Raw genomic sequence first — 14,924 nt, 5'->3', positions numbered from 1 at the left:
CCAGCAGCCAATGGTGTTACACTTAATGGCACTTCCCCATTGGTCTCACTTGTCAAACCGATTAACTACGTCCACCTTTATATACAGTTTATGAAGGGGTCCAGCATTTTTTTTTTTTCTGAAGGAAGAAAAGGTTGTGCATTACTAGTACTAGTAGCGTACACAGCTAAATCTTGCCACGGTCTCTTTTCTTTTCTGCTGAAATAAAGAAAATGTTGCAGAGTGTGAACCTAGTTTGACGTTTACTGTCATTGTCGCAGTGAATTAGAAGGTGCAGAGGAAATACCTTAGAAACTGAGAGCAAAGTGATTGAAGAGAGAGGAGATGATGAAGTAAAGAGGACCACAGCAGCGATTAATATAATTTGCTGGTAAATCCAGGTTTCCCTGCTTTTCCAATCATAGCTGATGCTTGGAGCCAAAGCGACGCTGCGAACTGGGACGGCTTCACAATCCCCTAGCTCAGAAGTATTGTTATGTCTCTTGGGTATTATCTTACAAAGCCCATTATGCTGCAGAAACAAAAAGGAGACACAGGCCCAGAACTGTAGCAACTCTGGTGTGCACGCGAACATACATCCACAACACGCACAGCCACATGCACGCATAGGGGTTTAATCTTTGCAAAGATATGTATTATCAGTACAAATCCCAGTGTGCCCCTGGATTACTGATATGTGTGCATGCAGCTGTGCACCATTAAAAACAGATGTGACATCTTCATATCATAAATTCTCTGAGACAGATAATGTGAGCACAGCAAATTCAGCAATGTGTAAACAATACATAAATACGCCCAAACACTTACACCACATAACCCACTGAAGCTTATAATTTCCTGAGGATATTCAGTGAATTAAGCTGGTAGAGCCATAATCACTGGTGCTGTCAGAGGCATATGCACTTGCTCATTCATATGTGAGCCTGGTCTCCTAAAATATTGTTAAATGAGCTCTCACTATATAAATAGATGCACTACGTAAAAAATAGCAGACTGCACTGCCGTTCTACGGTTTAGATTTACCGCTATGGTCGCAGGCACCACTGTGGTAATATTGTGCCACTTCTTTAATTTCCAGCCGAACACCATCCACTTCAAGAGGACAATAGAGAGTATGACACATCCTCTTTTGATGTATGAACACCGGGGCTTTTTAGATAGCTGTGGTTTAAAACAACAACAAAAATCACCTTGTATAAGTACAAGTGAAGTACCATTTACTTTATATGGAGTATTGAACATTTCTGAGGCTGCATAGTTCCTGTAAGAGAGTAACATTCCTGCTCAAAATGACACCACCATGGCGGCTGTTCAAAGATATTTCATATCACACAGCCATGAATCTTCGTCTAAAAGTTCAACTTATCTATGTTTTAGAGGCTAGTCAACACTTTGTTGCAAAAAGAGCCTCAGCTCACTGCAGAGGGAACTTTCCAAAATGTGTTGGCAGATCTGCTTTGTAGCCTTACTTACTTCGTTGGCAGAGCCTCAGAGAGATTTAAGGTTTTTTGTAGAATTGAAAAAAATACTTACTTGAAGGAATCATCAGTATGATTCAATCTGATTCAGATATTGTTTTTTTTCCTCCTGTCAGGTTTCTTTTTATTACCTTAAAAACAAAGAAGTGCTGCTACAAAGTGATTATGACATTGGGACTTAACTGCTCATTTGTTTGAAAAAAATTATAAAATCTGTGTAGGTCAGATAATTGTTTGAAAATGTTTTTTGGGCTTTTTGGCTGTCCTTAATTGTACTCATATTTTATTATTTTTCATGTTTTTAAAACAGACAAATTAATAAGTATAAGTAATATTTAAAAATATATATATATAAAACATTGCTCCCATTTGTGTCTCCCCAGAGCAGCTAGTGTTTATGTTTGAACTTCTTTATCAATACATCTACATTAAAGTTTGAAATGTTCTTTCGATTGAAAATTGGCTTTTTCAAATACGGCAGAATGTTCAAAAGCATTAATGGGGAGAGTCGGGAAAAAAACAGTTTCTCTGAAGCTACTCCCGTTACCTTCTCTTTCACCACTTCATTTGTTGTGAACAATTTCCATACTGGTTTATTGTCACCCTATTTCCCTTTGCCATACTGTCTCATACATTGCCCAAATTTTTCCCTTGTTCCTTTTTTTTCTCCCTGGTAAAAAAAAAAAATTGTTTTACAAATTGTCTAATAAGTAACTTTAATGTCAGTTATATAACATTGCAAAAATAATGCAATCTTCACAAGAATTTGCATGCAATGATCCATTTTAATATATCAAATGGACAAAGGGCACATTGGGGATTGGAGTGATTAGAATTACATTTTAATCCCTTTAAATTAGGAAAGAATATTATTCAGAGTTGATAATTACCAATATTAATGTTGATTAAATACTACTACCTTCATATATACTCTTAACAAGCATAACACAGTGAGTAAAAGTTATCCAAATTTGACTAAATTGAAATCTGCCACTGACTGGATTGGATTTTACATCTGAAGCAAAATATTGTGACTACCACCGTTTCTGAAATTGTTATCCTGCTCATAGGTCACCAGTGAATATAGCAATGCATGCTAGTTTGTTAAATAAATGCAGTAACATCTATACACATTTTAACATACACACTAAGTAAGAAACTAGAAATGGTTGGTATTAATACAGGTCAGACTTTACATTTTGAGGTGTGATAGTTGGAAAGAGGAGGGATACCAGCGGCGGTTAAATGGCAGACAAAATCATTGGCCCCACTCTTTCACAAGGGCTTAAATTGGACAGTGGAATAAACCTTAATATGTCATTACTGGGACTCAACCTCAGTGGTCATTAAGCAGACAAATGATGGTCTAAGCTCAGCAGAGCTGATGATCTTGGTAATGTTGCAGGTTGTTGCAGGAGACCAAAAGAACCAATAGAAAGAAGCAGAAATACACTTCATCCATCCACTTTCTAAAAAGGTTCTACTGCTCAGGGTTTGTGGGGCTGAAGCATATTCCAGCATGCATTAGAAAGTAGACAAAGAGAAGAAAAAAAGAAAACATTTATACCAACAGGGAATTTAACAGGTGCCTTCACCTGGATGTCTTTGGACTGTGGGAAGAAAGTGGAACACTAGTAGGAAACCCATGCACACAGAAGAACATCCAGACTCTACACAGAAAGAACTAGGCCGGGTGACACAATTGAACTCCTCTTGTTGTAAAGCAGCATTTCTAACTGCTGAGCCAATGTGGATAACAGGGAGATAGAGAAAAGGACAAATTATAGAAGAATTATGAAGTCAGAGATGAGCTGGAGAGAGATTGGGAGCACACGAAGAGAACAGAAATCTAGACAAAAAATACAGAGGAAGATATGAGTCAACACACAAGAGAAAAGGGCATCTTAAAATGTCTGTTATTACAGAACAGGTGCTGTAATGGACACACTTTCCAAATGTAAGAGCTGAGCATTTTTATCTCAAAGCCCCTTCATTTAGGAAAAGGCAAAAGGAGTTTACTTATCATATCTAATTACAGTGACCTGAATGCAAAAGCTGCTAAAATGTCCCACATTACACGTCAATTTCCATTAATTTAACTTAATTTCAGTGACATTTCAGGCAGCTTGTGTAGCATTGATTTTTGTGTATAGTCACTCGAGAATATCAAACACTCACAGAACAATTACAGTATTGAAACATTATGAAATAATTGAAATTTTAGGTTTTATGCAAGTTTTACATAGTCTGCTTCCAAGGAAACCGTAAGGATTATATACAAATTTCATGACCTCTTAACAATAGAGTTTTGTCACACATGCTTGGGTGCATGTCTGCGGGTTATTATTGAATGCTGCTACATTATGAGGTTTTGCAGAGATTATGGTTTTCCTACCGAGAGGGTGAGAAAATGAGTTATAACTCAGTATTATCAGCTATTTGTCTGGTATGTTGAGCTGAAGGCTTTGTTGTCCAGCACAGACAGCTCAACTGATGGATTCCTGATCATAATCGGTGATGCAGGGCGATTACTCAAGCAGACTGACCCCAGTGCATGTTGGTACCATCACAAAGAGAAGCCTGAAGGGAGTCATATTGATGGCCATGAAGATTTTCTTGTGAAGGAATGGCTTCTAAGGGCAGTAAAGGGTATTTATTTGAAGCAATGTTTCAATTGAGTTCAAATTGGTTGGCCGATGCATGTTAAAGTTTCAAATTGTTTACCCAAGTCAGAAAATAGAATAATTGTTTTGAACCTTTCAGCAACTGTGTGAGTTGTGTATCTGTGCGTGCATACATGCTAATGCACTTTTCAGCCCGCAGGTTGGTGTATGTCTGTTTTTTGCACGAGTGTAAAGATGTGTTAGCCAGAAAAAAGATAATAGCATTAGAAAGAATGTACAACTGTGCCCAAGAGTGTATTTACGATGCATAATTCAGGAAACGCATAAAAACGTGAAAAATTTTATCCTTTTTGGTGTTTTTGAGCTAGTGGGTGGTAGTAAGAGAAAACAGCATTAGAGTGAGCAAACACCAACTAAAGCACTCATACCTAAACTATTCAATAATCTCCTGCTTTCCCACAGAGAAACATTCTACTGCACAATCAAACCTGCTATTCCTGCATCACATTATACTTTGTGAAGCAGTCATTCTCTCATGCCTGACAGAAAGTTGCTTCAATGGCTCAGTATCACTTTATCCACAATTATTTTAGTATGTCTTTTCCATTATGCCTCAGCGAGGTGCCAACAGCATCACATTGGAAAACAACTTAGTTCCACTCCCAAGGATTCCCAAAAAGGCCTGGAATAAGAGTTATTACTTTGCCCGAAGGAAGTGATAACCATGCAGACTGCAGACACATTTCTTAAAGCTGCCACTTACCACACACCTGCTGTTCTCTGTCAGTCCAGAAACACTGAAACTATTGTAGATAGATTATAACAGTGTAAGATATCGTATCGTATTGCACACTGTGCCTCATTGCACAACTAACCCCTTTATTCGGCGGCTCACATGGCGGCAAATATTTTTATAATGCAACCAATACACAACTGTATTTCTATGACACGCAAAACAGTGACTAGTAGCTAATCACACAACAGGGAAGTGTGGCAACAAACATGAGACCTTACTATAGGCTATATATAAAAGTGGACGTAGCTTTCGGGCCAAAAAACTAACGGGAGACTCCTTTGACGTGTAATACCACCAAAGGCTACTAGGAGTTGGCTCCTAAAAGGCCCTGGCTCCATAGACTCTTATTGAACTTCCCTCATGAAATCAATATTTTTTTTCTTCAAGTCAGTGTCATTAGCTAGTCACTCCTTCCAATTAGTTTTTTAGTGGTCAATCTAAAAAAATATGCACGTCAATAATCAGATATTAGGCCTTAAAATTATATATTTTTGGGGGCGTGTCTGTTTGATTGTCAGGCCTGTGGTGCAGTCAGGTTTCCCCTGTAGGTTGGTGGGGGTTGTTTCCTTGGCTTCCTAATCATATAGAGTCAGATCAAATGCTTGCTCCTCCCCAGCTCGCCCAAATATACTCCAAACACCCAAAATGGTGACGGCAAAAATGTCAATCTTGAGGCTTCAAAACCGTAGTTCACAAACCAATGGGTGACGTCATGGTTTCATGGCAGAGTTTGGCTGACTTCTGGGGAACAACAATGACAAAACTGCAGTTGAATGGGTAAATACTTATTTGGGGTGAAATAAACATATATAGGCTACACTGCACTGCTCTACAAGCAATCAGCCATTTTCATGTATATTTAGGCCTTTAATAAATTCCTAGATAATTGCTGTTGAATTAAAGGAGAGGAAATGGCCACCAAACTGATAACACTGCCTACAGTGTCATTATTAGTTCAGTTATGTATTGTAAAGCCACGCACCAGAAATCACATTGTTTCAGTGTAAATGGTAAAAGTGTGGGTGCCTTATAAAAAAAATTTGAGAGTTCTACAAAAATTGAATTGCACAAATACTGTCATGTTACACTTTTCATCACCTCATGTTTAAAGCTACACAGCACACAGTGAAAAGACCCTTTATGAGCCGCTCATACGTTTCCTTTATTATGACAGATCTCTAAATTGACCATTGCTGTAACTATGGTATGTGACACAATACAATCTAATCCACTTTGCATCACCTTTATGACTTCTACAAATTACTGTTTATTCATTCCAAAAAAAAAAAAAAATCACTTAAGATACTTTACCTTCTGACAAACCACACAAACAAAATATAACCATCTTTTGACAATTAGTTCCATGGGACACACCAAACATCATTATGCTAGAAGTATGCATGAGCTACAAGATTAAAATCCTGCCAAAGAGAGATGAGAATGAGAAAAGCAAGAGAAAGGCAAAGACAAAGAAAAGTAGCCAAAGCCTGTATTGGCCACTCACTGGAGCCAACTGCTTGTTGCTAGGCTGCATTACCAGACACTGACTGAAAAGCTTTGAAGAGTAATTTTGACAAATTATGAACAAATTCTGTATTAATATTTGTTCATTCATCCATTGTCTTATCCGTTTATTCCTGCTCAGGGTTAGAAGGTGCTGGAGCCTGTCCCAGCATAGATTGCACAGAAGGCAGGAAAATACCCTTGACAAGTTGCCAGTTCACAGATGGACTTACAGACACTTGTTTGCACTCGTATTCATGTCTATGGACAATCTGCAGGCTTGAATCAACCAAACACACATGGATTTGAACTATAGCGGTTGACTGGGGCAATTGGATGATACCCGGGAGTGGAGATCCCTCTCGCTCTGAGCAGCAGTTTTAACTATTAACCCCTATTTTCATCGCCGGTAGCATCTCAGCTCAACTCTACTCTGCTTTATTTGGTTTTCAATGGGGCAAAAGTGGTAAATATTATCAGGTAGTATTTTTGGTACTACCCGAGGTAGGTTCCAGTTGAGATGAGCAGATAAAGAGGAGGATGTGACCCCTGATTTGTCATCGAAAATCATCACTCGGTGCGTGACATTTGGTTCCCTTCACTAACTTAGTACTATAGCAGCCACAATTATTTGTTGTATTCACCTTAGAACCATACTGTGTTCAATTAAGGGGTTGTCTAGCGATTGAAATAGTGAAAATGATTTAGTGTGTGCGCGTGTGGCGCTTAAGATGGCGTCACGACTGTTTCATGTGGCATTGCTATAGTAACAACACATCACATTGAGGGGGAAATTACATCCACAAGAGTACCTGATACTAAAAGAGAGTTCAATACAGTCGAGCTGAGTTTTTACTAGTCGTGGAAAAGGAGCTTAGGTAACAATCATTCATTCACTTACACACACTGTTTTGAAACCACTGAAAATTCAATTTCACGCATTATTCATAAAATATTAATAAATGCATTTCCAGCCACAAATGTAAGACATCTGGTATTCCTATCTGCCACTCTATCATCTGGAAATGATTCTGTTTAAGAGAACTTATTAAAAAAGCATATTGTAATAATGAAGCATTTCATGGTCTAGTTTGTAGGCCATCTAAACTACAAAAAGAGGTCCTTTCTAGTATGGCTGTTACCAACTCCCTCTGTAAGTCTTTGATACTGACAGCCCATCATAAATCTAATTTCAGGGACACTCATTGTCAATGAGCATCTTCAGTCTGCAAAAATGTCACCTTATACTGCCAGTAGATAAATGGAGATAAGAGAGCTGAAAAAAAATCTGAGATCCCCCTGTCAAAATGAATGAAATTCATATTTACTGACATTACAGTTACTTACTGAGCAGGGAAAAAAGTCTACTGAGAGTAGACTGTTTACGTTTCAAAATGACCTCAAAGCCTCCTCTGACACTGGGCTGCATGCATGAATTTGAGAAGAGCAAACAAAACAATATGATAACTTATTTCTCTTCACGTCACCTCTAATCCTTTGTTCATTTTAATCTCTTCCATAGGAAAAAAAAAAATCCTGTGTATATGTGTGTGTGCGCACATGTGTGTGGTGATTCACTGCATTTGTGTGTCTCAATACATATCAAATATTTCAGCCTCAATGTGGATGACTTTCCCTACCTTGGCAGCCTTCATCCCTCCAAAGCCGACACTGATGCAGAAATACACCACCGCATAAGCTCTGCCAGTGGGGTTATGGCAGACTCTGAGGAAGAGTCTTTGTGAACCGTGACATCCAGGTGAAGAACTGCCTGTTTACAAAGCAGTTGTTCTTCCCACTCCAGAGCAAGAGGCACAAACATAGATCGGCAGACCAGCAACGAACGCGCACTCAGTACACCAGGATCCCGTCGCCAGAGATGGGATTCATGCACATTCGGTAGAAATACCGCCGAACAAACACAAGCACACTAGGAGAACTGACCATTAACTACCAATCTATAACTATCTTCAATGGACTGTGCGTCAACTGTAACATGTTTGTCATTGCATTCAGAATGGTTTAGCACTGTGTTCCACAACACACTTCAATATTTATATTTATACCGCATATACACTGAAATAAAGTTTCAGTGTTTAAAAAAATGCCTGTAATATCTGCTCGTCTTCTGATCCTCTACATTACTACAGTTTTGATAGAAAAATAATGTCCATATTTCAGCAATTCCTTTAGTCTTTTTAAAAGTCTCTATTTTAATTCACTGCCCATATGTACAATTTCATTAACAAGACATTTAAAAGCATGTATTCAGATTTGATCTGAATTCTCCATTCAACTGAGCTTCATTGGCTTTAAATGGCTTTAGAGCCTGCTCCCATAACAGATGTTACTGCATCATATGAACAGATGGACTCAGCATCTGTCTGAATCTTGTCAGTGTCCATTTTCTGCTCTTGATGCGTAGTTCTTTGTTGTATATGTGCGACCTTTAGAAATCTATCCAGTGTAATGGCCTCCCAGTTTTTGTTTTAAAAAAAAAGTATTCTCACTATCAACAAAACCATCAAAAGCACCCACCCGATATACCAGATGAACCATTTGAAAAAATGCTGGGGATTTAATTGTGTGGTGGTTTGAACTGTCTAAATGTCAGAAAATAACAGAATTTGAGGATACACAAGGGGCCGGACTTTCATTATGTTTAAACTTCTGATTTTTGACTGAAAGGACTACAAACTACAAAATGTTTTTATCAAATGTTTAAAACATTTTAAATAATACTAAAATAACTAAATAATGAGGATGTTAGTAATTAATTGGGGTGCTAGTCAGTGTATTTCTGACCTATGGTCAGACTCAGGCATTTTGTTACCCCCCGTTTTCAGTCTTTGGAAGGTAAAATAAGCTTATCACCTTCTGGTATTGTATTTAGCATAAAAACATGGGAGTTGTATGACTCTTCAATCCAATCATCTAGCTCTCTGCAAGAAAGCAAACAAGCTTACCCAAAAATGTCAATTACATTTAAGTTGAATGACCGGTGTTTAAACATGACATTGATGTGAATTGCATTATTGACTTGCTGACAGGTACTGTCTAGTTTGCTCTGACACTGCTCCGACAATGACAAAAAAAACCTGTATTTTTATCCCATTTCCTCACAAGTCAAAGCATAAAAAAACTGGTGAATTTTCTCAGCAAAGCCACAGTTCTCAAAAAAAAAATTGTTGGATCAAAGTGCTGCCTGTTACCCTAGCCCTGAAATCAGGTGCAAACAGGGCTGGAAAATCAACTGTGGAGCCTGTCCACAGCCCTCAGCTCTCTATCTCCACCTACCTAGTGATTCCATCACAGAGCTCAAGCGTTAATATGGTTGATGCACTCCCTGCCTAGAGGGGGTAATGAAGTGACTAAGGGCTGACCATTCCTGACTGCCGACAAGAGAGCAGGTGTGAGAAGTGAGGAGTGCAACTGTGGAAACGTGTGTTTGTGAGTGTGTGTCTGTGTGTAGAGGGAGATTGTACACAGCACCTAACCACAAGTCCAAATCAATTAGTTGACCTAATTGGTCCCCTCTCTGTTGCCATTAAAATCCCCAGGTTTACCCCTGCGTATATCATCTTTATTGCCACATATCTGCCATCTCTCTGCCTCTTTTCTATTTCTCTTTCCAGCACTCATTTCTTCTCTCTCTCTTCCTATCCAAGCCATCTCTCCTTTAACACTACATTTATGCGCCAGCTTGGTAAACGGTAATCAATGTCTCACAACAGTGGACTGCTTCATCTCAACGATTTTTCAGAACTGCAGTGTGTGTGTGTGTGTGTGTGTGTGTGTGTGTGTGTGTGACAGACAAAAAAAGGAGACACAGACAGCGGGGAAAAGGGGGGACAAAGTCAGAGATAGAGCTTTTACTGTGCACACACACAAAGTTTTGTGTACATGTAAGCCAACATCTTGCACGTCTATGATTTGTGTGTGTTGAAAAATGTGTGAAAATGCCTGCCTGGAATTGGCCCTGACTCCAGAAGCTCACAGTAATGCATTCACTTTTGGTACATAAATCACAATCAGCCCATTCTGCCATCTGGGTTACTGCTACATGGCCCTTGTAATGTACACGCTGGTTAGACCACCAACTGAATAAATGAGGAGTCCAGGAAACAAAGCAAATACGAGTCTGTAATGGACAGCAAGATAGCAAATGTATTATTTTTCCTTCTTTTCATAGAGAAAATGTTTCATATTCTGTATCACCTACTAGCTATTAGGATTTGTTTGTGTATACACATATGCGTGCATGACTATATCTGTCAATCAAGTTGAAAATGTTGCCTTTTAACAAATGTCACAATGCACAGTGGCTATATACATGAGAGGGTTTAAAGATAAAGAAAAAAAATGTACACAACCAACACATGCTGATGTAATCACACTGCAACGGGATTTGAAAACTTCATGTCAACATAAATTTAGAGAGGCACCTGATTAATGTTTCACATAATGTAAGAATACATAATTCTTCCTTAATTCTGCCTGACATTTTGCTGATCTCAACACCAACAAATGTTCATCCTATGATGTAACCTCCAAAATCAATTTTCCAAATATAGGGTCAATAAAGGTCATGGTCCTCACTCAGAGCGCCTGTCCCTTTGACAGATTCCTGAACAGATCAGCATCTAATTGGAAAATTAAAGTCATTGATCGGATACTGGGACAACGGGCATTTCTCTTTCCCAACTTTCCCAAGCACCAATTAGCTCAGAATGAATGGTAAACTGAGGCAAGCCGGAGGTCTCAAAAAGACACACAAGCATATACTCGCTCACGTCCACAAGGATACACACAGTCAAGAATGTAGACACCTTGACGGAGTAAACTTAAGCATCTCTAACCTCAGCCAAGGTCGCCGAGTAATATTCAAGTTTAAAGTGTATTGTAACCCTGAGGTCACAAATCACGGTCTGCAATATGAAATACACACATACAAGTCCTCCTGTTGGGAGTAAGCTGTATTTCATCCAGAAACCACAAAGATGAAGGATATGCCTTCTTACAAAACAAATATTAAGCTGGGATGTAGAGAATTCTATCAATCTTGTGGTTGAGAAGTAGGAAAACAGGGTTTGAGATTGTGGAAAGCTATTTAGTTTTCTGTGATGCATGCACGAGCTACCATTCGCCTGCCTCATCAGCACCTATTTTATGAGCTTGACAAATGTCAAATAATATTTAACCAAATCTAAATGTCATAACTGTCAACAAACAGATTGTGTGGTTGAGTAACATACGTCAATTTAAAAGAAATTAGAGGCAACAGAGCACAATGAAAAGGTTGAGAGGAAGAGAAGCAGATTTCCAGGTATCAGTAACTGCTGAGATGTGCATGTTGCGCAAAATTTGGATCTTGTCCAGCAAAACTGTGTTAAACAAACAGGATAGAAATTCCTGCTGATGTTAATTTGATCTGTGAATATCCATTAGATCCACATGAAGATTCAAAGATGATTAAAATATGAAATATAAATGACAAAACCAATGTAATTGATGGTAATAGGAAAAAAGAAAGAAAAAAAGAAAAGCACAACGGACTGTCTTTTGTAGCTCTATACTCTCTCTAATGAGAATGAGGTTTTAATCTACAACAACCGCATCTGAAGGATTATGGCGAGATTATTACACAATTCCAATATATTGTTTTCTGATTAAACTGTTTGGATGTATGTTTTTAAGTCAGCATTTATTCAAGAGCATGGCTTTAGTGCTCAGTGGATCACAACCAACTTCCCCAAATCCATCCTGTTGGCGCATCAAGTGGCTGCAGTCCTCGGAAACCCACCTCACTGTGCAGGAGGTGCGTGTCTTCATTTTACACCCCTGGAATTTCATTTAGTAAAGTCGGTGCTGGTGTTGTACGCTGGTGTGAATATTTACTTTTATAATTACAGACAGCTCGGACATACCACTGGAAAATAGTCATGTCACACGAAATGAATGCGCACATTGTACTATAGCTGCCCAGTCTCAGTGTTGGAGATCTTACAATAAATGTATGCGACGCTATAAAGGCTGCACAGTCCTGTCACAGCGCGAGTAACCGGTCGGACACTATGTTCTGCTACTGAAACCGTACAATCATTACAAGTAGTCTGATTAAGGTCTAAACGATTTAATGTGATCGGAGTCACGGTCTCCTGCGCAGCGCGCATTACCGACTGCACTAACCGGATCTAAAATGTGTTACAAGTGGCAACAAGTTAGGTGGTAGTATTCAACCATGAAATAACGATAACAAAGGTCTGATAAAATGCAAAGGTACTCGTTTCGCCTCTCCATAGCCAAACACGCTCACACAAAAATAAGCACACAAAAATCTGTCTTGCATAAAAGCAATGTCCCTCTATTGCAAGCACTAAAAACTCCCACAGTGCAATGCCTAAAGGCATTATACAAGTCCAGTGGAGTTGTATGTTACGCGAGCATGCCAGCGCACAGTGAACTTTCCCATTGAATTAAAACATCCTCAAAGTCCTACCTTTGTTATCGTGCGGCGGAAACAAACGCCTTTGCCTTGACAAGTTGCAGAGGGATGCGGTGACGGGTGTCTAACTTGCCGGTTCTTCCGGAGTCAAAGGTATACGATTCCTTGTGAGATATATATGACCAAAAAAATTTAGAGGGGCAGACGCTCTGTGCCGGTCTGCCACCGCGCTGCGCGTCTGGAGTCTCCGTTCCGAAGAAGTGCAGGGAGAGGAACGGCAAAGCCGCTCTCGGCACGGCGCGGTGTGGAAAGCCCCTGGTGGTGATGGAGGGAACCTACAAATGAAGTGGACGAGAGAGAATGAAAGAGGGGCGGGGGGGGGTTTGGAGAGATGGACAGAGAGAGAGAGGTTGTGGGGAGCGTTAGAAACAAAAGTAAAAAAAAAATAAAAAGACATGTTTGACTTGTTTTGCCCTCCTCTTTGACAACACATAGCCTGATACTTCTATACACAGCAAACGTCTTTGAATTTATAAGATGGAAGCTTGTCAGCTTGAAAAGGTGTGTAAACACTACAAGGAAGAGATAAACAGAAGGGTACCTTCACCTTAAACTAGCACCTTAAACAAACACAATCCACAGACAGAAGATAATCATATGCTTTTGTTTGTGTGAGAACAAAAAGAGGGCGCTGAAACACAAAGCGAATCCATGACTGAGAACTAAAGGCATTGACAGCATGGACAAAGAAGCGTTTACAGTCCGCAGCCTGTTTTGTTTTCAATTTTTATTTTATCATTCGCTTGCCTTCCTCAACTCCACAATGCAGATGTATTCCTTGGTGGTGGAAAACCCATACAGAAGTGGAGGTTGTGATTTTCTGTGTAGTGGCGAAAGTACATTGTTGAATCATTGACTCTCATCAGTGCAGAGAGTGCAGAATGGAGGGAACATCATGGTTTTCAGCTGCAGTGGAGAAACGCAGTCCTATTTTTATGACCTGCATGAGTGGTAGAAAACAACAGAAACAGGGTATGAAGAATGGCTTGAGTGGACTGTGGTGCACTGTCTGGAGGTGTTATTCAGATTCATTTTCTATTTGAGAAAGTGAAAATGTCAATTATGCCTGCTTCCTCGAAGTAATACACGTGTTAATCAGCGTGCGTGCGTGCGTGCGTGCGTAAAATATGAAGTGACCGACAAAAGATAAGAATATGAAAGCATGAGAAGGGCTGAGACAAAGAGAGAGGAAGAGGGTTCTGCTGCGGAATAACCCAGCATCACAACCAGTCTCTCTCTGAGGCTCAGTCATCAAGGTTAGAAAGGTTAGGAAGCTGCTGCACCATCAAGGATTTTAAAAGCCAGCATGCAGAAGCTGTTCACAGAGAGGTGCTAAATGGAGGTAAAGAGATTCAGAGAGAGCGAGAAAGAGGAGGCGGGGGCCAAAAGAGAGTGAAAAAAAAAAAAAGGAAAGGTTACATTAATGGCAATCCCAGGCAGGAACTGGCAGGTTACAAATCAATAGTACAACTTGTAGATCCACAAGAGATTTCATATAGAAACTTGAGTTTATGAGGTTTTATATTAGCCAAGTGGATTACACACAATTATTGTTTTAATCTATATGATGTTTTTAAACTTCAAGAAATAATCACATTGCAATAGGAGTTCCAAAAGGTTATTTGACAATGTCCATTGTGGTGCTATTAGATGAACAGTGTTAACTTGTGACGACTGTTGAATTGAATTAAATGCTGATTTCCATGCTACATCATTAGCTGACACATGTGCTGCAAATGCCCTTTAATCTGATGTATTTTGCCAAAAAGCCACATTTCACTTCAGACTAAGAATTGATCTCTATGAGGTAAGGATTACAAATGTTAAATGCATCTAAAATAGATGAAACACTTGATTTGGTTTAACATTTGTTGCAGCTAAATATTTTTGATATATAGCCGCAACATATATTAGAAGAAGATATTTAATTAATGTCTTGCCTTGTAATCATTTTTTTCCCCCGTGCCTAAGCCTTTATGCTATGCTTCAGTATACTTGCTGTCCCTGGTCATTTTACA

At 39.2% G+C, this 14,924-nt stretch overlaps 1 protein-coding gene across 1 annotated transcript in view; it reads right to left on the bottom strand.

The window, feature by feature from the left end:
- Positions 1-13,119, bottom strand: part of LOC138197154 (cadherin-22) — a 146,959-nt gene extending 133,840 nt beyond the window's left edge. Inside the window, exon 1 of the mRNA XM_069147732.1 lies at positions 12,901-13,119. The gene's annotated coding sequence lies outside the window, so the exon portion shown is untranslated. The remainder of the gene's footprint in view (positions 1-12,900) is intronic.
- Positions 13,120-14,924: the final 1,805 nt, after the last annotated feature.

Source organism: Embiotoca jacksoni, unplaced genomic scaffold (genome assembly GCF_022577435.1).
Source record: "Embiotoca jacksoni isolate LCO1_2020_lvr unplaced genomic scaffold, fEmbJac1.0.p SCAF_1, whole genome shotgun sequence".
NCBI lineage: Eukaryota > Metazoa > Chordata > Actinopteri > Embiotocidae > Embiotoca > Embiotoca jacksoni.
The sequence above is the reverse complement of the archived record's forward strand: the minus strand, read 5'-3'. Positions and strand labels throughout refer to the sequence as shown.